Here is a 16,787-nt window from a genome sequence, read left to right as displayed (position 1 = left end):
AGAGCCTATTTAATAGTGCTTGTATAATGGGCCTCTGTCATCACTGACATTTAGTTATATCACTACAACCTAAATGTAAAACTCATATTTCACCAGAAAAAGTAGATTGGAAACATTTTTTTTAAAGAAAAGCGGGATCTAGGAGAAATGTTCTAGACATGTTGTATCTGGCAATTTGCAAATTTAGACAAATAGTTTAGATTCATTTTTGTCTTGCAACATAAGCACTTTTCAAAATAAATGTACATTTTTACCTTCTGGTCTGCACCATCACAAAGGCTGATAAATATATATTCCTAGGACTCTTAAGGGACTTCTGTATACTTTGATGAAGTAAGTCCGCTCCCATTGAAGTTGGTCATGTCCTTGCATTTGTACATAACAACTATTGTGGTCTGAGGGATCCTGAAGCATTCAGGGTCCTCTGAAAATCTTAAGTTAACCAAATCCTATTTAATTGAATCCTAGCTCTACACCGTGTATAAATAACAGTGCCATTGAAATCAAGCGATGCCTGCAGGTGAAGGTAGAGTCCAAATACTAAATCCTACCCTTGTCTCAAGTATTTTATAATACATGGCTTCAGGGTATTCATTGGCTAAGCCAGAAGATAGCAACAAAGGAGTAGGGTTAAATCCTAGGACCTGTGGTAGACTTCTATAGAATATATGGCTTCTAAATATTTCCACAGATGCCTGCTTTATCATTGATATGTTTTTAACCACCTAATATCAGATGATGTATGAGTTTGGGCACTGTGTGGGATCACCCACATTCACAGCCATTCTAAATTGATTATACATCCCAGTTTTTACCCGTGGTGCCCCAAGCAAATTTCTGAGGTCATGTGAATATGACCCAGTCTCTCTTTTTCACCAACATTCAGGCTGTCGTATAATTTTGTTTATTCAAGCTGTAATGAACACAACTTAATGTTCATCAGAAGCAAATATTGTTGAATGAGTGCTGGGTATGATGAACAGTGTTTGGAGTGAAAGAAAAAATTGAAAGGGGGGAAAAAAGGCTATAAGACATTATTTCACTCCAAGTGAATGTTGACAGTATTTGGGGGGGGGCGGGGTTGTTTGGTGGGTTTTTTTGTAAATTGATTCCAAAAGTTAAAATCTCAAACGAGCAGCAAGTTCTACAGAAACATGCAGAATCTCATTGATCTTGTTCCCACTTGAAATTAAAAGATTTTTATGTTGGTGTTTAGCCCCAAAGCAGTTACTGGACAAAGGTTTGGATGAAGTTTTAGAGAAGTTTCACAAAAGGGAAATATTTTCCAAACCGAGTCCTAAAGCTGCTTAGCAAAGCGTATGGTAACACTAATGGGCTTTGGGAGTGTCCAAAGGCTCATGTTCACTTGGAGTTTGCTGCAGGCCTAGCTCTGGTGTCTTGAAAGAATTCTCTCTGAGAAATACCCAAATGTTGCTGTTGGTATCAGAAGCTGGCAGTAGCAACATAAAGCATACAAAAAAGGGTGTTCTGTCATCTTGACACAGCACTAAAACTTGTGACAAAAGTATGCTGGTAGTCTTGAAAATATGATCACTCTAGCCAGGGCTGCAGGAAGGTCTTTCCTTGTGAAACTGTTTTGCTCCCTGGCCACTTAGAGATGAGTGGAGCACCCACTTGGTTTATTTTTGATCCTCAATATGGATAACGTCTTCAGAGAATTCAGTATGGGGTGTCATAAAGTCCTGCACTTCTTGTTAATTTACATGCCTGCTATCAAGGAAGAGAGAACAATTTAGTCTGATCTGCCTGCATGTAGCACACCAGTGACCACTGTGGCATTGCTTGCCTCCAGGAGTACAAAGGTTTGTTACTTTCCCAGATGACTTTTCTTATTAATCACTCTGAACTTTACTAATGAAAACCTAAAACTATTTGCTTGTGATGGTGCCAGATAGATAAGCTTTAAGCTTGAGGCATGTGATTTGAAGTCGGTATGGGTTTCCAGAGGGTTTCAGAGAGTTAGACTGTCAATGGTGGCGTGGTGTAGGAGGGTCATCAGTGACAATTCATGCCCCAAGATGTCAGTTGATTCTTGTACTTTTTGCCAAGTCCGCTTTGGCAAGATTAGAGGAATTTCTCTGCCAAGCAAGAGGCAAGTTGAGTAAATTAGGTGCTTTCTGGCTCCTCCCTCTTCTGAAATTGGACCAGGTTTTAAACTGTACCCTGACAGTCTAAGAAATAATTCCCATTAATAGCTTCAAATAAAGTTTCACATTATTTTAGTAAACACCGTCTGGTCCCCAGGCATTAAAATTGGTTCATGTAAATTCCTAAATTTGCCCATCACAGTCTGTGCTTTCTGTAAAATGAAGATCTTCAAGCTCTTATCAGTTTTCACAGAACACACCATCATTGGTACTTGAACAGAAAGTAAGCTACAAACATACTAGGGTTTCTGGACCTGGTTGTACTGATACCAGTAGTTGCTAAGGTGTATCATGAGGTTACAAAGTAGTATTTATGTTGTACAATTGGGAAACTTCATGTTAGCTATTTCATATGCCTTTTGTGAGATTTCACCACTTACCCACAAATAACTGCTGTAACAGTATTCTCTTCCCACTCCCCACAAAAGTCATTCTCCCATGCTTTCCCTAGTGCTGTAAAAGACAGAATTGATGCAGTATCTAAATACTGGCAGCCTAGTAGTGAATAGAAACACTGCCCGTAAACAGAAAATACTTCTTAAAAAACCCTGTATCTGAGTATTCAGGTGCAGGCAAAGCACAGGCTGGAAAGCATATATCATGAAGTATTCTAAAGCTGAGGCAGTAGTTCGGTATTGCTCTCAAAAGTTCCCTTTGTTTTCTGAGAATCCCTTACTAGCCTCTCACATCTTCTGCAAGTGGCTCAGGATGTGAATTATCTTTAGTTACGAAGGCAGTTGCTGAGCCAAGAAGAGAACACAGACTCCCTGAGTATTTGTATAACATCTTAAGTACATGACTGTCCATTTTTACTTGCAGGTGTGAAATGGGAGGTGGAGGTGCAACTACCTGGCTCTGGTTCACATTTAACTTTGCAGGTATTGTTTCTCTTAGATGGCTCAGGAGAAACCATAACTTACTTATTTAATGCCGAAGGAAGCTTAAAAAGGAACGACTGAAATGATGTTTCTGATAATAATTTGGTCTTCCAATTTTTATACCTCCAAATGAGATGGCTGTGGCTGTAAGACTGATCTTAGGCCAGGATACTACAAAAGTCACAAAAGCCACTGCTCAATACATGCCTCCCACATTTTGAAGATACGGGTTTTGTTTCTTTTCCACGTTATGGCTATATGGTACACCTGGAAGGAGTTCTCTCGTATTGTCCAAAGCAGTGCTTCTTACTGTTAAGAAATGGCAAAAGCCAGGAAACCAAGGTAAGACTCATCCGTTTATGTGAACTGGCCAGGTTAAATGCCAAAAGCGCTGGAGCTATACTGACCACGCCTCATTCAATAGAACTGCAAACTAGTGCAAGATTACTTATTTCCCTGTTTAAAAAAGAAAAAAGCAGGAACCCTATATTTGCTGATGACACCAAGCTGGGGGAAGGAGTAGTTTCAATGGAGGGTAGGGCTAAGATTCAGAACCATGTTGACAAATTGGGAGGACTGGACCAAAAGAAATCTCAGGTTCAATAAGGAGAAGTGCAAAGTGCAGAACAATCCCATGCCCTGGTACAGGTTAGGGGCTGGCTGGGCAGCAGCTCTGCACATAAATATCTGTGTGTTATAGTGGACAAGAAGCTGAATATGAGCCAACAGTGTGCCCTTCTTGCTAAGAAGGCTAACAGGATAATGGGCTGCATTGTAGGAGTGTTGCCAGCAAATCAAGAGCAGTGGTTGTTTCCCCTCTATTCGGCACATGTGAGACCACATCTGGAGTACTGTGTTCCTGTAGTTTTGGGCCCCCTGCTACAGAAAAGGCATGGACAAATTGGAGAGAGTCCAGCACAAAGCAATGCAAATGGTTAGGGGGCTGGAGCACATGATTTCTGAGGAGAGGCTGAGGGAACTGGAGAAGAAGATTTAGGGGCATTTAATAGCCTTCAACTACCTAAAGGGTCCAAAGAGGATGGAGCTAGACTGTTCTCAGTGGTGGCAGATGACAGAACAAGGAACAATGGTCTCAAGTTGCAGCAAGAGAAGTTTAGGATAGATACAAGGAGAAATTTTTTCACGAGGATAGAAAAGCATTGGAACAGGTTACCCATGAGGTTGTGGACTCCATCCTTGGAGGTATTTAAGACCGAGCTAGTCAAAGCCTTGGCTGAGATGATCTACTTGGGGACAGTCCTGCTTTGAGCAGGGGTTTGGACTAGATGCCCTCCTGATGTCCCTTCCAACCATAATAGTCTATGATTCTAAATGGCTTTGTCTAGATTCATCAGCTGAAACTGCTGGAACCTGTATTTTTGGCTAATTACATTTGCAAATCTGAAAGACTAGGTTTAGATCATCCCCACACATGCTGATATCAGTTGGTCTTTGCCCAGTCAAAGCCAACTCAAAAACTACTTCATCCTCACTTCTCTTACTTTAAGTCTTTTCCTTTCTCCCTCTCCCTCTAAACTACATGAGAGCCTGATCACATACACTGAAAAATAAAGGAAGGGCAGGGAGGAGAGGGAGGGGTGGAAACGTAATATAATTTTTTTGGCCAAAAAAGAGCTTTGAAATAAGGACTTGCTTAAAATCTTGTGTTATACATTGACTCCACTCTATAACTAGCATTTACCTATTGTAAATATTCACTTAACAGACTGTATTATCTCTGTATACTAAGGAGAGGTGATAACCTATAACTGGGCCTGAGTCAGTATCCCTTGTCTGCCTGTATTTAAGAAAACTGCTTAACATGGCAGAAAAAGGCATAACCACATTTTTCAAACATGTTTCTCGTTTTTGAGAAAAGGAAACAGTTAAAAATACTAACTTGCAAAAGAATGTCAAAAAGAACCTTAAAAAACAAAATAAAGAGTAAAATGGAGGTATTTTATTCATTTTATAGTCTTACATCATTTATCAAATTAGAAGCTTATAGCTAGCATATCAAAGTATTGGTTGGCTGAGGGCAAAAGAAGCCTGAGCTTGTAGTTTTACATTAAAAATAAACTGAAAATCATGTGGGGAAACAGAAGCATAACTAGCATGGGCAAGAAGGGCACTTTGCCCAAGCTCCAAGTTAGGAAGGGTGTTGGAATAACCCTCCACCCCTATAGAGATTGCACGCCAGGACCATACACATGCCTGGAACCCGAAATAGCTCCCTCCCCCTTCACCCCCTCCCCCTGCTGCTGCTTTAAAAGCAATAGCTGAAGCAGACAGAGCATGTGCCAACAGCAGCAGCAACTCAGCCAGGACTGGGGAGTCCCTGGTATGGGTGAGAAGGATGCCCTCCTCCTCAGAACCCACATTAGTTTGCATTATGCACACAAGCAAGAAGATTTAAGGTAAAGCCTGAGTCTGTGTAGCCAACAGGTGATGACATGGACTTCTGGAGCTAGCTGTTTACATTTTACCTACCAATGTATCATAACAGTCTCCTATATCGCTCATCATGTGAGGCTTGAAGCATCTGCCTCAAAGATTTTACAAGCCAAAGAGCCATTCTGTGTGTTAATATTGCATGATACGTTGCCATTAATTAAGGAAAGGAAGAAATAATTGTCTGGAAAGAGCAGCTATGGCATTGAATACTATCTTTAAAAGTGTGCATAACCTCTTCAGGATTCATAATCTAGTTAATTACATCAAGTCTTCTATTACCGTTCCCGCCTAACTACCATCTGCCTAGCACTTGGAAACTATTTTCACTTGGGTAAGAAAGGTGATACTTCATCCTTAACTTCATCTTTATCTCACTCTGTCAATGTATTGTAGAGGCATTTCTCCTTTTTGCTTTTTGTACCCTTTGGTACAGCAGATTAGTTCTATTTCACTTTTATAGTTTATGAAGGGTGCTGTCCTACAGAGATAAAAGTATGCATATACTTTGTCACTCTTCTTAAAGGATAAGAAGGGTTTCTACAAGTATGACAGTAGCAAGAGGAGGACCAGGGTCCCTTACTGAATGGAGGAGGCAAACTTGTGACAGAGGATGCAGAAAAGGCTGAAGTACTCAATGCCTTTTTCACCTCAGTCTTCACAGGCAAGGTCAGCTCCCAAACTACTGCACTGAGCAGCAGAGTTTGGTTAGGAGGTGAGCAGCCAACATTGGTGAAAGAACAGGTTAAGGGCTACTTGGAGAAGCTGGACATATATAAGTGCATAGGGTGTTGAGGGAATTGGCTGATGTGATTGCAGAGCCTCTAGCCATCATCTTTGAAGACTCATGGTGATCGTGGAGGTCCTGGATGATTGGAAAAGGGCAAACATAGTGCTCATGTTTAAGGGAAAAATGAGGATCCAGGGAACTACAGACCTGTCAGCCTCTCCTCAATACCTGGGAAAATCATGGAGCAGATCCTCAAGGAATCCATTTCCAAGCACTTGGACGAGGAGATGGTGATTAGGAACAGTCAGCATGGATTCACGAAGGGCAAATCATGCCTGACCAACATGACTGCCTTCTATGATGAGGTGACTGGCTCTGTGAAAGTGGGGAGATGAGCGGATGCGGTGTACCTTGACTTTAACAAGGCTTTTCATACGGTTTCCCACAAAGTTCTTGCAGGCAAGCTAAAGAAGTATGAGCTGGATGAATGGACTGTAAGGTGAACAGAAAACTAGTTAGAGCATCAGGCTCAGAGGGTAGTACTCAATGGCTTGATGTCTAGTTGGCCGCCAGTATCAAGTGGAGTGCCCCAGGGGTTGATCCTGGGGCTGGTTTTGTTCAATGTCTTCATCTATAACCTGGAAGTTGGCATAGAGTGCACCCTCAGCAAGTCTGCAGATGACACCAAGCTGGGGGGAGTAGTAGATGAGCTGGAGCACAGGGCTAGGATTCAGAGTGATCTAGACAAATTGGAGAGTACAGGCCTGGGGAGGAAGGCCCTCCCATGTTCTAAGCCCAGAAATTGAGTGCATAGGACACTTGCTCAAGTAGTGGGAGACCTGGGTTGTGTAGGTCTCCTTTTCCCAGAGAGAGAGCTTAAAAGTGCATGCATCTCTGACTTCAAAGCAGAATGCTCTAACCACCATAGGTTTAGGCATTTATCCAGATGCTTCTCCAGCGCTATGTAATTGTGTAGCTGTCCAATCAGTGCATAGCCTTTTGCACACAGTACATGCATATCTCCATCCATGCTGTAGGGATGATAGAATTGCAAACTACAAGATCCAAAAACACCATTTTCTTGCCTGAGTAAGTACCATTCAGACACACAGACTAAAAGAATTTTGCCCCAATTGTTTCCCGTGGCAGGCAGGTATTTGTACTTGAAAGCGTTCTCTAAGCAAACCTAACCATTGTGTCATCCATTCTCTACTGGTGTAATGACACTATGTATGAACAGTGATGTGTAAGCTACTGTAAGTTCAGTTTTTGTATCTCTTAGTCTGTGTAAATGGGCCACAGGAAGTCTCTTCTGAGTAAAAATAGCTTTGAGAGACTTTAGTTTCCATTCTGTTTTGCAAACATCTTCTGCTTTGTCTTGTATTCATCTCATTTAACAGCAAAGATAGCTAGGAAAGCACTTCTGAGAATGCTATGACTTGCGAGTATGCTGGTGACAATGAGGTAAGATTTTAGGTGAGCTCTGGGCTTATGACCAAATATTCAGGTGCCAGGAAGGAAACCTGCTTTGCTGCGGGTTTCTCGTCTGGTTTTTGGACAGTTACTCAGTATTTCAGTGCCTTAGCTTCCTTGTGTAAAATGGGAGCGTTTACATTTCCTTACCTTAAGGATGTTGTAAGAGTGTGAGGCATTCAAATGCTACAGTAATAGGGGCCATAAAAGTATACTGAATAAATAACACATCACTTGCTTTTCAGTGTCTGAATTAGCCCTGCAAGGCTTGGCCTTAAAACTTACAGGGTGCATATACACAGGCATGTTAATACAAAGCAATACACCCCGGTGCATATGCTGGAGTTTATTGCTCCCAGGCCTCAAGTTTGCATGTGAACCTGGGACAGCAATCTCAAGCCGGATCAGCCTGCCAGCCCACGGCTGCTCCAGCCCAGCTCAGTGTGCTGCAGAGGGGCTGGCTGGGGCATGAGGGCGCTTCAGTGTGGGCCTAACTGGCAAGCAGCACCTGAACTGAAGCACCCTTAGTCTCCACCCGGCTGGGTCAGTGTTTACGCATTCATTGCTGCACACAGAAATAACTCCACAACAGGATAGTGCTTACATCTACAAGTACTAACTTGCTGCAGAATGTATTAGTTTCCTGCAGCCCAACAGGGCAACACATGTAGACACTGAGATGTTTACTGCAGAGTTACTTAGGCATTTCTTCAGTAACATCTCTTGTAGGTGCTCCCATAGTGCATAAATTTGCCCCAACCAACAATTTAGGGATTTGGGGGGAATCTCAGGGGGTCATGGTATTGTTGTGCTGTGGTAATATCTAGTTATCATAAATGTCCTCAGGAAGTGGAGAAAGGAAACTCTAGAGTTCTTGCCTCTTCTGCTTTCTGTCTCTCCACATCAGATACCCAATTTGTCTCTGCTTTGCTGTTTGTGCCTTGGCCATCTCCCCTTGGATCATGCAGTAAACTTGCATTAAAAAAATTATATATTGGCAAGATGAAATATTTTTAAAGAGAAAAGGAATTAAACAAAAAGGTATTAAAGAATGGTTTAAAAATAAACCGTTAGGAACAGGTATAAGAAAGAGGAGGGTGAGGAGGAGTGAAAGCAAAGGGTTCCTGGAGTTGATGAATAATTGAAACAGGCAAGTTCTGTTTCCAGTATGACCCAGACTCTGTAAAACCTGATTGCAGTTCTGATAATTACCTGGCAGGTCTCACCTCTAATAGGCTTGGGCCACCAGGAAAAGTCCCAATGTTGCAGAAATGTCTCATTTCTACAGTGCAAGTAGGAATTCAGTGAGGATTTTTGTCCCCAGCCAGGCTGTACCATAACATTTCCCTCAGCATAGCCCTTTTAGTTCAATTTTGTTCCAGTTTTCACGATTTTGACACACTTCTTTAGCTTTTATCATTTTTAGCACTTCAGTTTATCATCTGCAATACATTTATCTCCTGCAGGGCAAGTTAGCATGGGCATCGCATCTAAAACAGCATTTTTTTGGCTTTGGTTGGATTACAGTAGAACACAATCTATTCATTTTCTGTGATTATTTTGATGGTTTAAAAAAAAAAAAAAGGCTTCCTACAAAGAGGAAAGTAGAAAATCTTTAAAAGCTGATTGTGTCCCCAGCTAACCTAGAATGGGCCGACATGCATGGATTTGTGCTGAAGAATTCTTGCATGCTACAATATGTTTAATCTTAAACTAGGGGTCATCTTAAAAACTAATATTTCTCAGAGCAAAGACAGAAAAATGTGTGCATACATGTTCAGGAGATGAGTATAATGACTCCAACAAAAGGGCAACATTAAGTGAGAAAATGGATAGAGGGGGAGCTGACACTTAAAATAGCAGTGGTACACACATAAGTCTTCTTGCAGACTAAAAAGTTATTTATTAAGTACCAATGGCAGCATTGGAGCCACACCAAAATACAAGGAGACATGTTTAAGGAACTTGCAGCCTATTACAAACACAGACATAACAGTGTGAGCACATACAGTACATTAAAATCTAAAACAAGTTAGCAGTAGTGAAGGAATCTGGCAGAGGTCATTGTTGAAAAGTATTGAAAAAGAAATGACTATGCAGGCAGAGCAGGAAGTCATTTGAGATGAAATTATTTTGAAGCCTTAAGTCAGTAAGGTACTTGTCCCCTATGGGATGAATTTCATCCATGGTGCATTTGAAGATGCTGACACAGTAAGAAAGGCCAAGAAGGGAAATTATGATTTACAATTAATTGTTGACAGAACTGAGAGGGATATTATGACCAACCCCTCCCCCCCCCAAACTCTCAAACCCAGCAGTTACAAATTTTATTTGGCAATGATTAAGAAAAGAAGGTGTTACACATATCTGATTCTTCAGGACACCAGTCTGAGCAGAGCTTTTGAGATGCTATTCATTCTAAAAATAAGCATCATATTAGCACCATTTAGAAATGCCATATTAAATAGAGGGGACAGAATGAAATTAATAGAGGAATAGAAAAAGTTTATTTAATTTTTTTTTAATATTTCATTATCTTGTCCAAATCATACGTCAGGGACAAGGTAGAGCAGTTTTCTGGGTATATGCACACGTTTAAGTAAGTGTGTGTGTATAATATTATTTTTAAAAGACAAGAATTAAAGTAGGCCTGTATTATGCAAGAGATTGCAAGGTTCTATTTTGGCCTTAAAATATATGAATTAGTAAGAAAAAATAATAATAAGAGGAAAAGGGAAGAAAGAGTGTACGGATATGTATTTTTACCAACCTTAAAAGAGCAGGAAGTGCTGTTGCTGGGAGCAGTCATCTGTTGTGATAATCTAGCTGTTTTAGTCTAACTGCATGGTTTTGTAGCAATGCAAGTTAGAAAAATCACCTCAGCTCTGACCCTAAATGAAGCAGGATTAAAGTTGGAGAAGCTTCTTTACATTTGCATGATTACAAAGCCATTCAGATGCCACAGTTACTGTATAGCAACTTGTAGTAATAGCCAAGGCTGCCGATATATGTGATGTCTGTCTATACCCCAAACTATTATTTACTGAATGGCCCTTAAGAGCAATATACTGTATATAATGTGAAAAAGAACCAAAGGTACACTTGTGAATCCCACATATAAATGATGATGTTCATACACCTCTAGAAAAAAAGAAGCACATGGTCGCTCAATATGGCGGTGATAAGAGCTAGCATTCAAGAGAAATGGATAAATAAGAGAAAACAGTTTCAAAGGAAAAGTAGAGCTGTCATAGGAATTCAGATCAAGGGCATCATGGAATGTATAGGTAGACACCTCTCATCTGCCACTGCTACCATGCCTTTTAAATACTGCCACACAACTGCTCATTTATTAGGTTTCTGTTTCAGGCTGGAGTCTGAATATTAGCAGGAAAGGCAATGAACACTTCAGGGTCTTCAGAATGAAACCAAACAGGGCACTGTCTCTTTCTGGAGTTGCTTGTCATCCTGTAGCTGTCTTGTGTGTGAAGACGGTTCCTTAGCTGCACCTCAAACTAGACCATTAATTCGTTAGTTTATTGACCTAGATTGCCGTCTTAACTCAACAAGAAGTAAACAGCATTGCCACTTCATGGTAATATGTCTTCTGGGAAACTTGCCTAACTACCAGTTGCAGGAGATGTGGAAACTGATGGAAATTATGGAGGATATAGTTATTAGGAGGATAAAGATTTAGACCAACGGATTGTTATAAAGGCATTGCCAAAGTAGATGTTTTTGACATTCATCAAAGAAAGTAATGCATAGACCTACATAAGACCATTCTTTCTTTTAGTGCTGTGTGATTGCATTCTCCTCAGGGTAGCAGATGTGCAGCTGACCTTGGCTAAAACCAATAGATGAGGATAAATAGCTATTAAATAGCAAGTGAAAGAGCTGCTTACCAAAACTTCTACCATCTTTTTTTTTTTAAAGACAAACTTTTATCCTGAATAAAACATTACAGACTGTGTGGTTTTATGGTCCATTCTGATCATGACACTGTGAAAACCGCAGGTGTGTTGTTTTTGGTCCCAAGCAAGAATGACTCTTGTTTCTCTCAGGTATGATTTTTGTTTTTGCTTTGTTTGTCTAAAGTGAAAACTAACCTAACTTAAGTAATTCTTATACTTAGGCAAACTCCTGTTTCTCTGTTTAGGGACTCCCTTGTATAATCCTTAATGTATATTCCTACTCATAACAAAATGCTAGGCATATGGCCTTATAACTTGGCCAACCATGAACTGATCCCTGCACACCCCATTTTGTACACTGAAGTCACAAGGGGGGTTTTACAATTAACTTGAATGAATGTAGCACCTAGTTCTCTGACCCATCAGCTGAGGCACCTTCCTGCATACATACATCCCTGCAAGACTACACGTGCATTCATTTTAAAAGATACAGTATTACTTGATAAAATTCAGAAGAGCTGTGTTTAAATATTTTAGATGCAATTGTATGCCAGCTTCATACCACACCTTCAGTGGGAAATGATTGAAGTGGCTTGTGCTTGTGCCCAAAAGCTTGGAAAGAACTTTTTTCCAACTACTCAGTTGGTTTAATAAAAGGTATCATATCTACCCAAAAAGATTGCCTGTCTGTATCCTTAGACCAGTATGGCTACAACCAAAAACCCTGAAACTATTGAAGTATCACTTGAGGTGAATACATCTTACATCAACTCAGCAAAAGTTGTTTCAGTCAAACTGTATGGAAACATGAACTTGCCCTTTGGAAAAACTGCCTAAGTGAACTGCTGCCCCTGTCTGATTACAGGAGTTTATTACTCTTAGGGGAAAGCTTAATAGCCTGTTAATTGAGAAGACAGAGGATCTTTCACACTTGGCTGCACAGTATTATTGCGAACATGGAAATAAAGAGAATAAACCTTAGCTGACATGTTGGAGTAAAATTTTGCCAAATAAGTTAGCTATGGATTGTTGTTATTTTGTTCCTGTAATATCCACAATGTGCTCAGTTCTTTACAGAACTCAAAATACAGATGATGTTCTTCAAATCTCCCTGTAACCAGAAAAAAGTCATGCAGAAATGCAATTCTCTGCCACTTTCACAGACTTTTACAAGCAGCTGTACACATCTTAATGTGCGTTTGCCCCAAGATTTCAATTAATTTTTCATAACACAGCTACTGCAACTTAAGGAAGGGGAAGAGTTCCAGTGCCCCTGCTCCAGTCCTACATGCTGCTCCCCATGTATTGGGCACAGAGGTCTTCAATGTGCTGATGTGAACAAGCTTGTGATTTGGGGGCATTACAGTGAAGTCTGCTCTGATAATAGTTTACCCCCAATCTGCCTCCTGTTAAAATATGTATCTAGGTACATAGTTCTGAAATAATCTTTACAGATATAGAATTATCTTTTTTTGTTCCAGTTCGGGGAAAGGCAAAACTCTTTCAAGGCTTTCAGAATTCAGTCTGATTCACTACCATCCACGTGGTAATGCGAGTGATTATACCACCATGCTCAGTTTTGCTCTTGGACTTCCAACTTGACTTGTGATACCCTGTTCTTTTGCAAACTAAGATACCCAAAGTTTGTCTAGGAATACTATCAAATGTACTAAACCTAATAGTTTCATTGGATTCCATTGAGTCTTGTGGTGGCAAATAAAATGGTGATAAGGGTTAGTTAATGCCCATTGAAGCTAATACGAGCTAATAATTAACTTAATTTTACCATCAGGTCCTAAATTTACAGCTATATCCTATTCAAATAAAAAAAAAACTTGAACAGATGAATTCTCCACTCCTAGTAGAGGTATTAAATCCTTCTGAAGATTTCCTACAAATAGTTCACTCCTGCTGAAGCTTGAGGCCATTGCCCCTAGCCCCTACAGCCACAGAGAAAAACCCATCTCCATCCTCTCTCTAATCACCCTTCAAGTGTTTGAAGACTGCACTTTGGAAGCTTCCATCAGTTTTTTCAGGAAGACCTTGTCTACCACCATCTCATTTGTTGTCTCATACTTAATGCCCACTATAACATTCCCCCTCTACTTCTCTCCCCTCTGACCCAGAGGCTTTCAACAAGCCTACCTTCCACTTCATACTGAACCTGAGTCTCTCTCAGTGAATGCCCTGATAGAAAAGATCTTTTGTTCTAATGCTGAACAAAAATTTTTTTTTTCATTAAATGGAATTCCTGTTTCCAATTGAGTCCTGCCAAGACCTAATTAATGCAGGCAAAAAATTGAAATAGTCTTTTCAAGCTTACCTCCTTGAGTAGCCATTGTGCAGTGACACATTACTGGGCTTTGTTTGTCCCTTTTTTTTCTTAGACTATTAGCTTTTCCTTTTCTTAATAACAAATGAAAAATGTGGGCATCACAATTCCCTCAATTGTACCATTTAAAGACACTAGCTTGCTTGGAAGCCAAAAGTAGAAGGGCAGGGGGCTTTTGCCTTCTTCCAGTCCCTCTTTCATTTTGGTACAACTAGCTGCATGTCTAAATACAGTTCTTTCTTGTATTGTGGCCATATCCACCATCTTATGAGCAGGCAGAGTGACTGGCCACATCTCTTCCTAAATGAGTTAACTGTAATTGTATTACTTCATATTTTAAATATTGGAGTATTTAAAAGTCTAAAGTAGCCCCCCTTGACTTCTTTTTGGTAGATAATTTTGTAAATACACATAAAAAGGAACACTTTTTGTTCATCTCCCACTTCATTTTACAGATTTGTAGGGGAAGAGGGTCATTCCAGTACTGTACCATGACTATAACTATTTTCTATGCTAATAGTCAATGATTGTGTAAGATACAAAAAGCTCAGTTTGTGGCACTATGTTGTGTTGCTTGTTTTCCTTCCCTGGTACATGTTAAATAAAGAGAACAGACCAATTGTCAACAGATATGGCCCAATATGGACAAAAATGTCATATTTTGCCTTATACCACATACTCCCAAATAAAACCCACTCCTTGTTTTTGGAGGGCAGAATGCAGGCAAAAGGTTTTTTCCAGTCATGGCCTAGAGCTGGTTTTTTTCATCGAGAAACTATGCTGCAAGATGACTGCCAGTAAGCAGGAAGAGCAGAGTCCCATGCTATCCATTTCGTAGCTGCTCTCAAATTGTAAGTAGTTTCTAAAGAAAAGCTGGCAGCTATTTTGCAATGCAGCAACTTCATGCTTCTACTAGGGCTGTGAAACAATTAAAACAATTAATTGCAATTAGTTGTGCAATTAAAAAATTAATTCCAATTAATCATGGTTTTAATCTCACAGCTAAAAACTCAAAATTATGCACAGAAAAACTCAAAATTACGTGGGTACTTTGTATGGTTGGGGGTGGTGTAGGGTATGTGTTTGGGGGTGGAATTTGAAGGTGTGGGGGGATGTGGGTATGGGGTTTGGAGCCTGAGGGGGGGTGCATGCCCTGGCAGGATGTGGGGTATTGTGGGTCATGAGTGATGGAGCAGCAGCAGGGCTGGGGGGGACTGTGGCTTGGGAGTGAGGGACACACACACACACACACACACACACACACACACACACACGGTAAGTATGTGGAGAAAGAAGGGTGGGGGGAGAGGGAAAGGGCATGAGGGGGTGAAGTTTGAGTCCCCCACAGTGAGGAGGGGAGTGGGACAGGGTCAAGGGCAAGGGTGGGGTGAATGGAGCCCTGGGGCTGGGGTGGGTTGTGAGGTGGAATGGCAAGAGGATTGTCCAGGGGCATGGGGGGAGGGGGACATAGCTCCCTACTGCTGCATGCATCCCCCAGGGGAGGCATGGGGGGCATGTGCCCCCCAATTTGTACACAGGGCAGAGGTGGGCTGCCCACTGCAGGCTGGGGCTCTGTGCCCTGCTGCCTTTGCCCCAGGTGCCATGGTGCATGGCATGACCAGTGCATGACTCCTAGAGCAAAAGCAACAGGTGTAGATCCCCAGCCTGCAGTGGGCCACCTGCCTCTGCCCCATGCAAAAATTGGTGGGTATGTGTCCCCTATGCCTCCCTCAGGGGTGTGTGTAGTGCCAGGGAGCCCATCACAGCCTAAACAGTCAACCATCTACTCCCACCAATATCTAGAATATAGATCCTTGACTCTAATTCTGCACCCCTGAGAATTTTGCAGCAAGTCTGAACTGGTACTAAATTCAGATTATATTGAACCAGCTCCCATTTAGCTGCTCCTTCTGTAGCACCCATGCTGACTGCAGCTGTGGCAAGGTGCAGGCCCATTTCAGTTTGGATTTGATAAGCAGCCAGGGGCATCCTTCATCTCCAACACCTTCACCGTCTTATAAATAATACCTTCCAAAATGCTGTCCTATTGCCATCTATGGAAGGAATAATGGCAGTCCCCTCTGCCCCAGACCCCGGAGGTAACAGTTGCTGAGCAGGGGAGATCTGGGGAGGGGCCCAGCATGCTCCCTGGCAGACCAATGCTTCTGATCCACTTTCAGGTCTGCTGCTGAGCATGCGGGGGACCTCCCTCTCCCCCCCACCCCCACGCTCCTGTGGGACACTCCATCTGCCCGACCATCTCAGCATTCATGAGCCCCCTGCTGCCTAGAGGTCTGTAGAAACAACATTTAAAGCTGTGTCTATGTCCCAATCACCAAATCTTTCCAAATCTCTCCAAATTGATTTGGATGGTTCCAATTAGATTCAAAGAGATTAAAGGGTCTACTGATTCAATTCTGATTTGGAGATTCGGCCACCAAATTGGGCCAAATCTCTGCTGAATTGAATCGGGGACCAAAGCTTCACACAGCCCTAGTAGACAGAATACAATTAGATACTTGGCTAATATGTCAAGATCAAAAGTTAGTTTCTTGAACATATGGCTCTCAATACTTTTTTTTTTTTAATTACTTATGGTCCCTGATCCTCTATAGAGAAATGTGGATGATCTCAACCCACAAAGTTCTGTTGACAAAGCACTTTGACAGCCAGGAAGGAAAGCACTTTAGCTCAGATTCCAGCTCACAGTAGTTTCAGTACCTCTGTAAACTCTGGGAGCAATATTGGCTGAAACTCAAGGTACAATGGTTGCTTTCCCAGGCCACAGTTCTTTATCACTGTGACAGGTTTATGTCTGGAAAGCTGCTGCTGGGCAGTGCA

General features: G+C 41.4%; 1 protein-coding gene across 1 annotated transcript in view; it reads left to right on the top strand.

Annotated features, from left to right (window-relative positions):
* Positions 1-16,787, top strand: part of SAMSN1 (SAM domain, SH3 domain and nuclear localization signals 1) — a 417,718-nt gene that overhangs the window by 94,313 nt on the left and 306,618 nt on the right. The window lies entirely within an intron of this gene.

Source organism: Crocodylus siamensis, chromosome 1 (genome assembly GCF_052110815.1).
Source record: "Crocodylus siamensis isolate JL-2025a chromosome 1, ASM5211081v1, whole genome shotgun sequence".
NCBI classification, from domain to species: domain Eukaryota; kingdom Metazoa; phylum Chordata; order Crocodylia; family Crocodylidae; genus Crocodylus; species Crocodylus siamensis.
This window is presented reverse-complemented; position numbering and strand designations above follow the sequence as displayed.